The 15,482-nt window shown below is 48.5% G+C and overlaps 1 long non-coding RNA gene across 1 annotated transcript; it reads right to left on the minus strand.

Annotated features, from left to right (window-relative positions):
• Positions 1-1,638: 1,638 nt before the first annotated feature.
• Positions 1,639-7,680, minus strand: LOC106026285 (uncharacterized). Its single transcript, XR_001199900.2, has 3 exons — positions 7,527-7,680; positions 4,202-4,322; positions 1,639-2,494 (listed from the first exon to the last, which is right to left on the minus strand). It is a non-coding gene; the product is annotated as an uncharacterized LOC106026285 (long non-coding RNA).
• Between the last annotated feature and the right edge of the window lie 7,802 nt (positions 7,681-15,482).

Genomic DNA, 15,482 nt, shown 5'->3' on the forward strand with positions numbered 1-15,482 from the left:
CTCAACTACATAGCAAGACCCTGTCTCAAAAACACCAAAAAATAAAATTACAAGAATTAGATGAGATAATCTATGTCAAGTACTTTTCATTAAATTTGTCAAATAGTAAGTGAACAATAAATGTTAGCTAGTATTTTTGTCTATTTTTTTTTGCGTTTTCTTTTCTTTTCTTTCTTTTTTTTTTTTTTTTTTTTTTTTGGAGAAAGAGTGTCTCTATATAGCCCAGGCTGATCTCAAATTTGCAGCAATCCTGCTGCCTCAGCCTCCTGGGTACTGGGATTACAGGTGTATGCCACTTTCCGAGGCTAATGTTGGCTAGTATTACCTGTCACAGTAAATTATGAACCACTGGAGGGCAGTGCTGTGCCTCACTCATCTTTTTTTATGCCTTATTTATTTTGATACCTTTAGTGACTGGCACAGAACCTGACCGCAGCAGGTGTTGGATACATGTCTGCTAAGCTACTGAATATGGTAAGTAATAGTAACGTGGGTTAACAGGGCTCTCAAAGTCTGCCTAGTACTGCAGACATTTGGGGACACACTGCTTAATCTTGCAGCTTTTCAGCCCTGGGTTGGCTGCCAGCAAAATCTAGGGCTGCGCCCACCACCTGCAGCTAACATCTGCCCTTGCGGGCCTGGCTCTGACCTCCAGGAGCCCAGGCTTGGCAGGGCTCACTCCAGGTGGCAGGAACAAGCCCTTTCTCCTTCCTCTGGCAGCCAAGATGGGCAGTTCTGGCTCTGAGCCGCCTGACTAGAGGTCATTTAATCCGCGCTGGATTTGTCCTGTTTATTTTAGTGAACAGGGCTGTTTACTTTTGGTCCTTATTTCTAGGGGTGCTTACTCATTTTGCTTTCCTTTTATTTACTCTTTGCAAGCTCTAGGGGCTGAGTAAATATGTCTATAAAGTTCCAGGGACTGGGTTATTCAGTGTCTGGTATTTTAATGGCCTTTAAACAGTGTCTGCTCAGGTAAGCATTTTATAGATGGGCTGCAAAGATCAGGAATTCTGCTCTTAGCGGCCTCTGACTTCTTCCAAGCTGACAGCTGGCCACCGGCAGTTTATGAATCAGTAATAAAAGTATCAAAAGCCAACACTCATCCCCCACCGAGAACTCGAGCTACCCTGGTGGGCCAGACATGGACAGGGCTTGGAAACTGTAGGGCAGGACTGAGGGTATGGATTTTCTGGTGTGATTTCCAAAATGCACATTCACAAGCCACATACCTGGAAATTTTGATTTGGGCAATATGGACAGAGGCCCAGGGATTTGCACTATGAGGCACTATGAGGCATTATGAGGATCTGCGAGGATCTGAGCTATTGTTAGGCCATCCTAGGAAACACAATCTAGATCCTCGAAACCACTTGTGCCAACGGGAAGACTGCCTTTGAGCCTGCTGCCATGTTGGTGGGCAACACAGACAGAAAGAAGCTGGACACCACACAGTGCTCTTAGGGAATGACCACATTAGCTCATAGCACCCGCTCCTCCACGACCAGCCAGGGTAATGACAGTCTCGTTCTGTTAGCGTGCTCCATGTTGACTTAATGTTGTTAGAGTGAGGGTGAGACCCTATCTTGTTATTTTTTGTTTGTTTGTGATACTAAAGATTGAGCCCAGAGCCTTTGCACTTAATTATATGCAGTCCTTTATTTTAAAATTTTTACTTTGAGACAGGAGTTCCTAAGTTGATCAGGCTGGTCTAAAATTTTCCACCCTCCTGCCTCAGCCTCCCAGAGCACTGAGATTACAGGAATGCACCACCACACCCTGTTCACCTTCTTATTCCCCATAGTACCTAAGACTGTACAGTCACAGGGAAAAGTAGCCACATCTGCACAGGCTGGGACGATCCCATCAGACACAAAGACAGGCCCGGTTACCTCACTAGAGCCAGTAAGCCAGTAATTGGGAGGGAGGTGGGGAAGAGGCTGAGTGCCATGGAGACCTGCCCACCTCCTCCTGAGGCCCCAGTGAGATTCATCCAGGCAGAATGGACACAAGTGTCCTCTGTCCCAGCTTGCAGGGTTCTGTCCCAGCCCCCAGAGCCCATTATGACATCATCAGTGCACTTTGAAACAGTGACGTCATTGGAGCCTCAGGCCAGCCTGCTGTGGCCAATGTCTGATGTCACTGCTGGCGTGGGGAGGGGTCCTGTATTCCAGGAGGCGACAGGCAGACCGCCCCTTTCTTCCCTACTTGACAGCAGCATGCTCAGGACTTCGTTTGTGTGAGTGGACGTATTCCTGGCCGGTCTCTCCCAGCAGAAATGAGCTTCCAGAGGGCATGCCCGCCTTGCTCACGGCTGGGCCAGCGCCGGGCAGGCAGGGCCTAAGGAGTGAGCGTGCACTAGGATTTCTGATGTGTGAGTACAGGAAGGAGCAGCTTCTCGGGCACCCGTCATCCACGCATCTGTTCGTCTGACACACTCTCGTCGGGCATCTGCTGCAGGCCAGGCTCTGTCGGCCCGAATAACTCCCTCTCGGCCCTGATGGCGGAAAGCTGGAGATATATCCTTTGTGTAATGCGCCCTGACAAGGCCTGGATCTGAGGTCTAATGGAGATGGGGCTGCATGGAGGAGCACGCCGCGGCCGTGACAGGTTCTTAAGTCAGTGAAATGGTATTTTGTCTGGCAGGATTTCCCCTGCCTCATTCAGGGAGCCCCATCTGCCCCGAAGCCACTGCCTATGCTGACAGCCTCGGCTGCTTGTTTCTGCTAATATTGCAGCGGGGTGCTTCTACAGAAGCAATCTATAAAACACCATTTACAGCCATAACTGAACCACAAAAATCAATCCCCGACGCTCACTCCCATCAGCAAACACATTTTGAGGGCCTCCTGAGTGTGGGGGCACAGCTTCTGGGTGTCATGGGAGATAAGCAGGGAAATCAAATGAGGATTCTGCCTCTGAGGGGGCTTCTAATCTCCCTAAGGAGACAGGACATGCAGGAATGAGATGATTAACTGCACATGTAAAATTTCGTATGCCTGGGCGGCTAACGAAGGCTCTAGAACTGTGACATCCGATAGAGTAGCCACACATGGTTGTTACACATTTGAAATACTACTGAGTGCCTTTCATGCTGAGGGGCGCTGTATTCACTAAGTAACATATGTATCAGATGATGGCAAAACCCATAACATAGCTCCATTTGACTATATTGGATACACACTGAAATGGTGACATTTTAGGTAGACGGGGAGAAATAGACTATGCTAGTGAGATTAATTTCACCAGTTTCTTATACACTTTTAAAATGTGACTTCTAGCTGGGGATTTAGCTCAGTGACCTAAGTGCTTGCCTGTCAAGCACGAGGTCATGGTTCAATCCCCAGCACCAAAGATAAAGTGGCTTCAAGAACACCACCCCACATGGCTCCCATTTTATTTCCTTTGTGCAGCAGTGGTCTAGGAGTAGAGAGGATCCAGCAGGGCCCCCATAGCCTGGGTATCTGCAGCGGGAGGAGGGGGGGAATTCTGAGGAAATGGGGCAACTAGGGAGGGAGCCAGAAGGGGGCCCCTGAAGAAGGGTATGGGGAGACATTTGAGAGGTCTCATTGGGAAAGGTAGGAGGCAGGATGGTCAGTGTTGGAAATGGGGGAGGATTTCTCAGAAGAACAGGGTGACCTGACAGGGGAGGCCCACTGCTTCACACAGCCAGACTAGCAGGGCACATCCTATCTCGGAGATCAGGCAGGCAGCTGGGATCTGCTGTTCTGTTCAGCCAGCTTCGAGCTGCCTCTGCCCTCCCCGCTGTCTGTCGGCCACCCAGAGAAGCTGTAAACACTCGAATGCAAGGGTTAGCTCTGCATGTGGTGTCTGGGACATTGTGAACAGCTCTCGGTGGCTGTGTTTGTGTCTATGTTAAATTGATCTTTTTAACCCAAGCACCTAGGACATGAGGCTTAGTATACACCCAGTGCTCACTAAGTATTGATGAATGGAGCAGGAAGGAAGGAAGGAAAGAAGGAAGGAAGGAAGGAAGGAAGGAAGGAAGGAAGGAAGGAAGGAAGGAAGGATGGAAGGCAGGCAGATGACAAACACAGCAGCGTCCGGACTCCTGGAATAGACTGAATTTGTTTTGTGCTAGATTTTTGAAGGTGGGGCCCAAGAGGGGTCTTCCCCAGGCCAGCTCCCATGGCTTCTGGGTCCAGTGGGGACTGACGCTCACTCATGGCGGCCACCAACCTACCTCCACCAACTTACTGCCCTGCTCTGAGAGGCAATGCTTGGCAGGCTGGAAGCTTCCATGGCTGAAGCTCTGCACCAGCTTCTTATCCTATTGAGAATCTTTTAGAAGCTCCTTGAGGCCTCTGTAAAAAGGAAGAATAAGGTGACGAATTCTGGGTAAACCTGGTGTGGGGTGAAGCGGGGTGAATTGCTGCTTCGGACCACCTAAGGAAGAGCATCTATCATCAAGAATCCTGCAGTTTTCCGGTAAGGCCGCTGGAGGGCGCTTGGACCACAAGAGAACCGATACCTACTGTATTCACCTCCCGCGTCTTTGGGAGGCTGTGATTCAATTCAACCAACGTTTTAAAATCATCACAATAATGATCATTCCCGTGTTGAATGCTCAGTACAGCACTATATAAAATTTCGTTTAATATTCATTACAATCGTTGTGAGTTACCTTGGCTCTTTAGGGAAAAAAAAAATCAAGGCTTAAAGAAGTCAACCTGCCTAGGTTCACTGGGCTAAACGCAATTTGGGAGTAAAGATTTGAACCCCAAGCCCTCAGGCACTGAACATAAATAAGGAAAAGGGGACTCCGAAGGGAGGTGGGGAACCACACACACCACACAGGGATTGTTGTTACTCGGCAATTTACACATTCTGAAATTGGAAGATGGCTAGCTAAAGATTTTTGCGTTCCGCATGGTAATATGTCCTTTTTCCTTTGAAATGATGTTATTAAGTAAATGAAGTGTCTCAGAGCTCATGGTGTCTTCCCTGGGAGAAAACAGAGTCCCAGTGACACAAGGCAGGAAAGGATGGTTTTCATTTAACAGTTAAGGAGAGCTTACTGTGTACCCACAGCTATTGTAAACTCCTTTTGTGAAGTTACTCCGGAGTCCTCAGGGCTCTGTCTAAGGAACACTTTGTTATTCCCCCGCATTTACCGATGAGGCTGTGGAGACAGAGAGGGAGGCAGTGCTTCCTGGTCACACAGCTAGAAAGAAGACAAGCAGGTAGCCTGGCTGCACTCTGAGCTCTGGAGATGTGGCTGGAGCCTCTGCAGCCGGTGGGGAGGAGAGAGTTCAGGAGGAAATGTACTTGGGGAGAGAGAGAATGTTCCAGGCAGAGGGAGGGACGGGGAGAGCAAAGGCCTGGCTGGAGTGGGGTTAGGATAGGCTCTGCCTTGGGGGCCCCTAGGGATGGGAAGAAGAGGGGGGTACAGAGGAAGCCCAGGAAAGGACTTGCTTCCGTGTAGGGAAGCCAAGGCCACCCTGGCCAGGGGGACAGGCCATTTGGGAAGGGCACTGTGTGCTCAGGAAATGGCCAGATTGGATTTCAGGGAGCTAAATCAGGCCTGGGGCTGGGGGAGGTGTCAGAGAAGGGAACCATGCAGGGCCAGCAGCTAGAAGGCTGGGGGAGAGAAGAGCTGGGATGTAAGGGTGTCTACAGGGATCCCAAGCCAGGCCGGAAGCCCTCCCGACCCCAGCGAGGCTGGAATGCAGGGTCACTGTTCAAAGGCGTCCTCATTGGGGGAGAGGGGGATAAGTGGAGTGGGAGGGGGGGGGGGAGGCAGAGGCCCAGAGAGGAGGAGAGGTTGGATACAGCAGAGAGGGAGAAGCTGAGGGCTCAGATGCTGGCTGGGATCCTGGCCTTGCCCCACCTGAGCAATGGGTGACCCGCTGCTTGCTGGGTGTTGGTGGGGAGCTCTGCACAGCACTGAGGAGCATCTAGAGCCAGCCTGGGGCCGTGGCCCCCATCCAACCCCGTGGCAGCCCCCACCTGGCCCTGCGCTCCTCCCAGCCCCTGCCCTCCCTGACTGGCAGCAGCGGCTGCGGCCCCTCCTGGTCAGGAGAGCAGGCGCTCAGTGGTCTATTCTGGTGCTGGGCCTGCAGGGTTGCTGGGGAGGGCAGCAGAAGAACAGGGTGAGGTGTGGACGCCAGGAGGGCACTGGGAAGGCTGCGGTATGGGCTCTGAGTGCTGTGGCTGGGAGAAACCTTGCAGCCTGGCTTTGGCAAATTGTACCTCCTAGAGTCTTTCACCAAAAAGGGAGCACCCGGGTGGCTCTGACATGCAGGAGCTGGGGCAGTAGGAATTCCCAGCCATTGGTGGGAGACCCTAGGGGCTCTTTCTAACCTTGAGGCCTGGGAGCAAAGCTACCCACAGTCCTGGTCCTCCACGAAGCCTCGATGGTGAGGCTGATTAAGCCGGATGAGGGGAGTCTGGGCCCAGGGTGGCTCTGGGGAGTCTCTCCAGCCACAGGGGACCCTGGAGCTGCCCTATGAGTGTCACAGGGCAGGGTGGACCCATTGCACCCACTTGCTTCTTCCTGAGACAGGGAATTTCCAGTACCTCCCCCTCCTGGGGGATGAAGGCCAACTCCTCTGCCAAAGGGGTGACCCCAATCCACTGGTGACTCTCCACTCTCTGTCCAGCCCCCTCCCCAGAGGACAGGGAGGCTGGGGAGCTGCTGGGGAAAGGAGCAGAGTGGAATGCTGGGAAGGATCCCACACTGGACCAGGGGCTTTTTCCTGTGGAGATTCCCCAATGAGCTAAGTTGAAAGGGGAGGAACCGAGGTTGAACACACTGATCCAATCTGTGATAAGGCTTCAGCCCCCAGATGGAGAAATGACCAGGATTGCTGTGGCCAACAGCTAGATTCAAATCCAGGCTTTGGTTTTAACCTGGTGTGCAGGTTTGGGGAAGCTGCCTGTCCCGGAACTCAGCCCACAGCTGTCAAACAAAAGCCACAGCACTCTGTCCAGAGGTTTACTAGGCAGTGGCCCTGCACTCTGTGCCTGGTGTATATAGTAGGTGCTCAGTAAGCAGTAGCTTTGTTATTATCAGAAGCAGTATGGCCCATGGGAAGAGGAAGAGCCTTGAAATGAGGCAGTCCTGGTTGTGAATCTTGATCCTATCCCTGCTAACCTTAAACAAGGACCCCAGCACAGCCCTGGACCTCCCAGAGCCAGGCTCCTTGTTGCTCGAAAGGAACAAAATGGTGGCATCAGCTGCCCCTACATGCCAGGCCCTGTACAAAGTTCTTTCCACACAGTCTCTTATTTAATCTCCCTGACTCTTTCCAAACTGTTATGACCAATTTACAGATGAGGAAACCGAGGCTCAAAGAGGTGAAGAAACTGATGCAAGAGTAGTAGATTCAGGGTTTGAACCTATCAGCTCTCCCAAGTTCTCCCCCTTGTTTGTTCTTCTGCTAAGTCAAAGAGAAGCTAGTCCTCTGATGACAGTCTGGCCAGTGTGAGTAGAGGGAAGGTGGGCGTGGGTGATAGAGCAGTTCATGCTGAGAGCCCAAGAAGGAGCATCCCCGAACTCCACTCACTTTTGCTGTGTGCTTGGAGAGTTTGGAGAATAAAAATATTCCGCCCACCAGCGAGGACAGTTCAGAGTGCCGTGCCAGGCTGTGGCCTGGGTGTCAGGGAAGGTTCTGGGGTCTGAGGGGACCCCACACTCCTGTGACTCAGCCTGCTGGAGGCAGAGAGGGAGGATCCTACATAGCCAGAAATAGAAGCTGAGCATAGTGGCCCTGTGAGGTCACTGCCAGCCTGTCAGGCCCTGTTTAAGCCTCAGCCTCAGAGGGAGGTAGGGAACTGGAAAGGGCCCAGGACAGCAGCAATATGACCAAACTGGAGGTGCCGAAACCAAAAAAAGACGTGAGGAAAGATGAAAGGAATGGGAATGAATCAGGCAGAAGCTGAGGGATGAGAACGCCAGGGCAGCTGTCTCACCTAGGTTAAGGTGTGAGGAAGAAAGTGGTGTGTGGTGATGCATGCCAGTAATCCCAGCACTCCTGGAGGCTGAGGCAGGAGGACCACAAGTTCAAACCCAGCCTGGGCAACTTAGCACTTATTGAGATCCTGCCTCAAAATAAAAAGGTTTGCGGATGCGGCCTAGTGAGAAGGCCTTGGGTTTAACTCCCAGTACTGCAAAAAATAAAGTGGGGGCTTGTGTTATCCTGAGCGGGGGGGGGGGGGGGGGTTCAGTAGAGCAGAGCTGCAGGGGCTGTGTGGATTGCAAGCCCTGGGGTCAAAGTAGCCTGTGCACTTCTGTCCCAAAAGCCTGCTCTGACACCCTCCAGCCCGGATTCTGACAGCCCCTTCCCCTGTTGTCAGGCTGGTGGGGCTTCCCTCCAGCCTCCTTGGGGTCACAGTGTGTTGGGGATGGGGCCCCTCAGTCCTGTGTGTTGCAGAAGGTGCAGGACTGGATGGGACCCAGAGAGCAGGGAGGTTCAACGGTATCAAGATGGGATGGTGGTGGAGGGGACAACTAAGACCCCGAATACTCTGCAGAGGGTGGGCCACTTCTGTTTGGCTGAGGAGGACCTGAGGTTGAGTCAGGATGGTGGGAACCTGGGAGGAAGGCAGAGAGGAAGGCCAGGGTTGGGGGAACCATAGTGTTGATCCAGTCTCTGCTGCTATGTGTACACCTCTGCAACATGTGGCAGGCCTGAGCTGATTCTGGGGGACACATCCACAATTGGGGGTCCGCCATACAGTGCACATGGGTAGGGGACGCAGAGGCTGTGAATCAGTATGCCCAGGAGACCCCACAGCTCTAGTAAGCAACTAGCCTCTCATGCCTGACTTCAGAGCAAGTAGAGGGCTGTCTGAGGATGTTTCATTTCAAGCAAGGAAAACAGGTCTAGCAAGGGGCAGGGAACCATCCAGGGTCATAGCTCATCCTTGAGCTGGCCCAGGACTGGCCTCCCCTTGCACCCCCAGGTCACAGCCACATGCTACGAATGCAACAGAAAGCCTTTCCAGGCCTTCCTTAAGGCCCCCAGAGCCCCCCTCCTTTCCCGTTCTGCTCATGCCTTTCTGACTCTTTTTGCTGTGAATAACACCTGAAATTTCCATGCCACTGACAGTCCATAAAGCAGGTTCACCTTCATCAAGCCAGTCTCCTGCCCTTGAGGCTTAGCCCCCTCCTCCTCTCCTCTCCTTCCTCCTCCTCCTGCTTCTCCTGGCCTCTGGCATGGGCAGAGATGTCCTATTTGGTAGAGTTTGGGGGCCGGGGAGGAGGCAAGATTAGCCTGAGACTTCTCCTACTTTGGCAGAAAACACGCTGGGCTCCATGTCTGTAAAAGGAACCGTGGGGGCAGGAAGGGGCTGGAACCGGGCTGAGGCCCCGCAGTGGAGGAGGGAATTATGGTAATTGGGATGGAGTACCAATGAGGGAAGGAGGCCAGGGAAGGGTCTGGGGGCAGGACAGCCTAGGCTAAACCTCCTAAGCCAATAGGGTGTGGAGGGCCGCAGACCGTGGGGGTGGGGTGGGTCGGGGCTTGCTGGCAGCTCGGCAGAAGAAAGATGAGCTTCAGGGAGGATTCTGACACTGCTGGTCCACTGTTCCGGCTGGGCCCCCCAACTCTCCAGCACCCCCCGCCATGAGTGATATCAGGAAGAAACAATTGCCTCTGGACATTCCTTCCCTTTTACAGTCACTCAGGAGGGCGCCTCGGGAGCCTGGAGCCTTGTAGGCTAAGCAGCTGCCCCAGGGGGGAAGGTGGATGGAGCATCTTGGGGGCAGGGATGCATGGGGGATTCTGTGCCCTGGGGCTCAGGGACTCGGCGTGTCAGAGCTGAGAGGACCCCAGAGATGAGCTGGCTGGTTCCTGCCAGGGCCACAGAGGAAATGGGGCTTGGCTGGGCCCACAGTGGTTGGCTGTTGACTCCCCAGGATGAGCGCTAGTCTTATCCTCAGCCATGCACTCCTGCGCCTTCCAGCCAAGCTCCTTTCCTCAGCCCAGTGCTAAATGCCTAGACCCCCAGAGTTCACCCCTGCTATTCTGTCCCCAAGGCTTTCTCATGCAATGGCTGTCTCCTGGCCCGGTCCAGCTCAGGACAGAACCACGAGATACTAGGCTGGAAAAACAGAAGAAGGGAACAGAGAGTGACCCTGGGTGGTGCTGTGGGGTTGCATGTAGTTCGCCCTCAAGGGTTGTGTGCTGAAAGCTTGGGCCCTGGTGGTGGTCAGGGTGGTGGAATCTTTAGAGGTGGCACCTGGTGAGAGGAAGCGAGGTCATCAAGGTACTGCCCTCTAAACACGAGGGTATTTTATGGAACCCCAGTTTTCAGACAGTGATAAAGATTGAAGTTGACCCCTAGATCACTCTCTGATTTCCTAAGTCACCAAGCAATTTACTGTTTGCATCCCCATTGTTAGCCAGCTTTCCTGTCCCTGGGACACAATTCCTGCCACTCACAACCTAAAGGAGAGGTTTATTTTTGGCTCACGGTTTTAGTGGGTTTAGTCAGTGCCTTGCTGGCTCCACATCATAAACTACATGATGAAAGCCCTCATGAAGGGAAGCTGCTCTCATCGTGGTGGCTGAAAGCAGAAAGAGGAGGGAGAAGCCAGGGATCAGAACACCAAGTCACACTCCAGTGACTTGTCCCTTCTAACCAGGCTCCATGTCCACATATGAGAATTTTTTGGGGAATGTTCTCCATCTAAACCATAATACCCACCACTGTGATGCCGTCTACCATAAAAACCTCACCATAGTGCTGGGGATTTAGCTCAGCGGCATAAGCACCTGCCTTGCAAGCAGGCGGTCGTGAGTTCGATCCCCAGTACCGATTTAAGAAAAAGAACGCACCATAGCCCAGCAGATACTAGTGCCATGGTCTTGAATCTGCAAAACTAAGTAAATTTCTTTATAAAATAGCCATCTTCCAGTATTTTGTTATACCAACAGAAAAAATACACTAAGACATGTGAAGTGCCGGTTGGTGGAGGGCACACCATGGGGAGGAAGATGCTTGTCATTTTCAGAAGCAGTATAAATACCAGGTTTTCTCCTTTTTGATTATGTTCAGTTTTTCCTTGTCCAAGTGCCTTAGGCTGGCCGCACCAGTGTTCCCATCTCAGCTATCCACGTTTGCCAGCTGCCCCTTATCCATCTGTGCCATTCACAAAACTGGTAAGGTGCTGTGGGTAGCAGGGCCTTGCCTTCCAGGAGGCCCTCATCAAAGATCTGCCTAGACACCCATTAGCCCTCCAGACACTGTACTTAGGAGAAGGCAAAGAATAACAAATACACAGGCCTGCAGTAAATGTGGCTCACAGTAAAGAGACTGAAGGTGACCAAAGGAAGAGGCAGATGAGCTGAAGCTGGCACAGTGGGAAGGCCAGTCCAGCGGGATGGTGGAGGCCAATTTGGGTCTGACTGAAAGAAGAGAACTTGGAAGTGGGAAAAATGGCAAAGTTCCCAAAGGCATGAGCACTGCCCTGAACATTTTCAGGACAAACGTATGAAAGGAGGGTCCTTCCTCCTCTGTGTGGCTTCAAGGTTAGATTATGTGGAATAGCAGAGATGCATCACTGGCTTCAAACATTGGGAAGATTTTGCACTGGCAGAGTGGTCCCCGGCTCCACACTGTGGACACGTGATGCTCAGGGACCTTTCATGGAATGGCACGGGCTATAAGGAGGTAAAGAGAACCCGGTCTAAGGAAGGACTCGAGCTGGGCAACTGCTTGCTGGAGTCACAGTAGCGAAAATTTGAGCCTTAAACGAACATGGAGGGCATGAGACTGGTCAACCTTTTGATCTGTGACCTTGGATTTTTAGGATTCAATAAGGCTTATGCAAGCCAGGAAGATTTCAAATAGAGTATGACAAATTGTTTTCCTTTATTCTTTCAACAAATTTTACTACCAGTACTCACTGTGCACGGTGCCCTACCGCATATACAAGTATAAAAACTGTCCCCTTTTTCTGTCAGCCACTGAATGAAATGGTCTGTCTTGTGAAACATCCCATTTCCACAATCAGTGAGCTAAAAGACAAGGTGTGACCTATGTAATAATGTGACTGTTATGTTAAAAGTAATGGAGAAAACTTATATAGTCAAAAGTATGTCCTGAAGCAAAAAGACTGAAAGAAATATGTGTCTATTAATAAGAAACTGTTACCCAAATTCATACAACAAATTACAAGTGAAGATAATAAGAAGGATATTAAAACTTCATCAAATCGGGCCAGGGATTTAGCTCAGTGGCATAAGTACCTGTCTGGGAAGCGTAAGGTTGTGAGTTCAATCCCTGGTACCAAAAAAACAGCAACAACAACAACAAAAAGTCATCAAATCAAGTGGCTTTACTGGTGAGTTCTAGTTTTAAGAACACGACTCTTTGTCAAATTCTTCCAAAAACTGGAAAAGGAAGGAGTACCTTCTAAGTCATTTATTCCTGGAATACAAGGATCCTTCAATGTATAAAAATCAATTGGTAGGGGCTGGGTATTTAGCTCAGTGGCATAAGCACCTGCCTTGCAAGCAGGCAGTCGTGAGTTCGATCCCTGGTACCGATAGAAAAAAGGAAACAGACAAAAAAAAAAAAAAAAAGAAAGAAAAAAGAAAAGAAAAGAAAAAAAATCAATTGGTGTAATACACCACATTAATAGAATGAAAGGAAGAAATCTATATGATTCTCTCATTAATGATAAATGAAATAATTGCATTTATAATAACATAAAAAGAAATAAAACACTTAGCTATAAACATAACTGAGGAGGCATAAGACTTATACATTGAAAACTATGCATGTTTCTGCTGGTAAAATAAAGACACAAATACCGTGGTATCTCAGTCCATGAACTTGATTCTTTCCACGATTCTGTTCATAAACTGAGTTTGGCAAGAGCTAAACCAAATTCAGTCAGTGTTGATCTTATGGAGAAATTCAATTCGGTTCTTGTCCAGTTTGGTTTATGACCAAAATCATAGAGAAAATTGAGTTTGTGAAGTGAGGTACCACTGTAAATGGAAACACCCCATTTTCATGGACTGAAAGACTTAATTTTTTTTAAAGACTTAATATTGTTAGATGTCAGTATTACCTCCAAGTAGTATATAGATTCAGTATAATTGCTATCAAAATCTCAACAACAACCTCAATTTTTGTAGAGTTAGAAAAATCCATCTTTAAATTTTTAGGGAGTCTCAAGAGACTTCAAATAGCCTTCCCCATCCAAAAAAAAATGAAGTTAGTAGACTGACACTTCCTGATTTCAAAACTCATCCCAGGGGGCTGGGAATTTAGCTCAGTGGCATAAGCGCCTGCCTTGCAAGCAGGCAGTCGTGAGTTCGATCCCTGGTACCGATAAAAAGGAAACACACACACACACACACACACACACACACACACCTCATCCCAAAGGTACAGTTATCAAAACAGTGTGGTACCAGAATAAAGAGATACAGACCAATGGAATAGAACAGAGGGCCCAGAAATAAACCTTCACATAAATGATGAAATGATTTTCAACTAGGGCGCCAAGCTCATTCAATGAGAAAAGCATAGGTTTCAACAAATGATGCTAGGAAAACTGGATATTCAGATGCAAAAAAGGAAAGTTGGAATTTTACCTTAGGCCTTATATATAAATTAACTGTAATCACACCAAATACTCAGACAAGAGATAAAACTGTAAAACTCTTAGGCAAAAACACAAGAGGAAAAGTCACAACATTAGATTTGGCAATGTTCTTAGATATGACACAAGAAAGGCACAGGCAATAAAAGAAAAAAATTGAACTTCATCACAATTAAAACTTTTGTGCATCAAAGAACACTGTTGGGAGAGTGAAAACGCAACTCAGAATGGGAGAAAATATTTGCAAATCGTATCTCTGCTAAGGGAGTAATACCTAGAATACACAGAGCACCTATGATTCCACAACAAAAGAATAATCCAATTTAAAAATGGATAAAGGATTTGAATAGAAATTTATTCAGAGAAGGTGTAAAGATGATCAATAAGCACATGAAAAGATGCTGAACACTGCTGATCATTAGAGAAGTGCAAAGTAACTCCACCATGAAATGCAACTGCATCCCCATTAAGGTTGCTGTTATAGAACAACAAAAAATAACAAGTGTTTGGAGGTAGAAAAATTGGAACATTTATTCATTGCTGGTAGAAATGTAAAATAGGGGCCAGGGACATAGCTCAGTGGCACAAGTACCTGTAGGCATGAGGCCATGAGTTCGATCCTTGGTACCAAGAAAAAAAAAAAGACGAAATGTAAAATGGTACTAGCATTGTGGAAAACAGTATGCGAGTTCCTCAAAAATTTAAACAGAGTCACCACATGATATAGGAACCTCACATCTGAGCATGTGAAAAATTGAACTCAGGAATTTGAACATACTATATTTGTGCAGCAAAGTTCAAATCAGCATTATTCTCAAGAACCAAAAGGCAGAAACAACACAAATTTCCATGGACAGGTGATTGGATAAACAGTGTGGTATTTCATATAGCGGGATATCATTCAGCCTTTAAAAAGGAGAGGCCAGGGATATAGCTCAGCGGCACAGTGCCTGCCTGGTAAGCACAAGGTCTCGAGTTCCATACCCAGTACCAAAAGCAGTAAGTAAGTAAATAAATAAATAACAAGATAAAAAGAAGGGGAGTGCCACACATGCTATAACATGAAGGAACCCCAAGGGCATTTTGCTAAATGAACTAAGTCAGTCACAGGAGGACTCTGTTTATGTGACTCTGTTTATGTGAAATACTTAGAGTAAACAAATTCATAGAAACAGAAAGTAAAACTATGGTTTAAAAATAATCTGAAGCATCCTTAACAGACAAAGGCACCTCAGCCTCAGAGTCAGGAACCTAATCCCTGCTTGCTTTGCAAAATATAGGTGAAACTGAGCTGGAGCTATTTTTTTCCCCCTGAGTACATGTATTAAAGGAAAACAAAATTTAGGTACAACCAATTAGAAACAACCAACACATTTATGATTATGTAACAAGGGACTGTTCAATTAGACAGACTAAATAAGGCAACTATATGACTGTTATTTTTGTGTCTGTCCAATGAATACCACCTCCTCCTTGTATTTTTTCCCTAGAGCTTCTGAACCACGTTCTGGATGGGTGCTGCCCAATTCATGAAATCATTTTTGGCTCAAACTCTTCCTTGGATTATCTTTTTTTTTTTTAAGATAGTTACCAGGGGTGCAGAGGGAGGGCAAATGGGGTGTTATTTTATTTATTTATTTTATCGGTACCGGGGATCGAACTCATGACCGCCTGCTTGCAAGGCAGGTGCTTATGCCATTGAGCTAAATCCCCAGCCCCCATTATTTTTAATAGTTATAGAATTAGTTTGGGAGGATGAAAGCCTTCTAGGGATGGATAATTGTGATGGTTGACAACAGTGCAAATGTATTAGATGCCAGGGAGCTGTATACTTTTTTTTTTTTTTTAATCAGTACCGGGGATTGAACTCACGACTATCTGCTTGCAAGGCAGGTGCGTA

The sequence above is a fragment of the Cavia porcellus genome, unplaced genomic scaffold (assembly GCF_034190915.1).
Source record: "Cavia porcellus strain 051 isolate PalLab524CR breed Dunkin Hartley unplaced genomic scaffold, mCavPor4.1 scaffold_1, whole genome shotgun sequence".
Lineage (NCBI taxonomy): Eukaryota > Metazoa > Chordata > Mammalia > Rodentia > Caviidae > Cavia > Cavia porcellus.